Here is a 1152-nt window from a genome sequence, read left to right as displayed (position 1 = left end):
CCCTCCTGGACCTGCTCCCAGTGGGTCGTGTCCAGGAGACATCTTAATCAGTCTGAACCTCCTCTGCTGACTCCTCCACTCTGAGCTCCGTCAGGTGACGGTGCTCCTCCGCTCCTCTCTCAGGCTGAGGCCGACCCCCTTACAGCTGCTGATCCCAGATCTGGTTCTGGTCCAAACCTCAAGAACTCACAGAGGTGCTGAAAGTTTGTGAACTCTTTATAAGTTTCTGCATCAACGTGAACTTAAACATCTTCAGGTTTCAGGAGATGAAGAGAACCAGTTCAACCAGAGACCAAATATTAAACTGGTTGAATTAATTCCTTTATTGATTGAGGACAGTGATCAATGTTCAGCATCTGACAGAGGTTAGAGTGTGTGAACATCTGCTTCCAGCACCAGGTGCGACCCCCCAGTAACTGTTGGTCAGTCCTGCTCACCTTGGAGTCCATTCCTCCGTGCAGAACATCTTCATCTCTGATGTTGGTGGTTTCTTCACATGAGCTGCAGCTTCAGGTCCTTCCACAGCATCTGCTGGATGAAGGTCAGGACTTTGACTTGGTCCTTCCACAACATGAACTTCATTCTTCTTGAACATTCTTTGGTAGAACATCTCGTGTGCTGAGGATCGTTGTGTTGCTGCAGGACCCACCTTCTCTTAGATTCAGCTCATGGACAGATGTTCTGACATGTTCCTTCAGAATTCTCTGATATAATTCAGAATTCATTGTTCCATCAATGATGGCAAGAAGTCCAGGCCCAGACCCAAACCATGATACTACCACCACCATGTTCCACAGATGGGATCAGGTTCTTCTGCAGGAATCCTCTTGTCCTTTCTCTAAACAGAACTCTCTTCATTTCAACCACAAAGTTCTTCTTCGTCTCATGGTCCACAGAACGTTCTTCCAACGGTCTTCTGGCTCGTCCACGTGATCTTTATCAAACTGCAGACGAGCAGCATGTTCCTGTTGGAGAGCAGTGGTTTCTCCTTCAACCTGCCATGACCCGTTGTTGTTCAGAGTCTCCTGGTGGACTCATGAACATCAACATCAGTCAATGTGATCCCAGAGGTTCACATACTTTTACCACTAAAATGTAATCTTGGATCATTTTCCTCAATAAATAAATGACCAAGTATAATATTTTTGTCTA

The sequence above is a fragment of the Nematolebias whitei genome, chromosome 19, assembly GCF_014905685.2.
Source record: "Nematolebias whitei isolate Nwh7 chromosome 19, NemWhi1, whole genome shotgun sequence".
NCBI classification, from domain to species: Eukaryota; Metazoa; Chordata; class Actinopteri; order Cyprinodontiformes; family Rivulidae; genus Nematolebias; species Nematolebias whitei.
The sequence above is the reverse complement of the archived record's forward strand: the minus strand, read 5'-3'. Positions refer to the sequence as shown.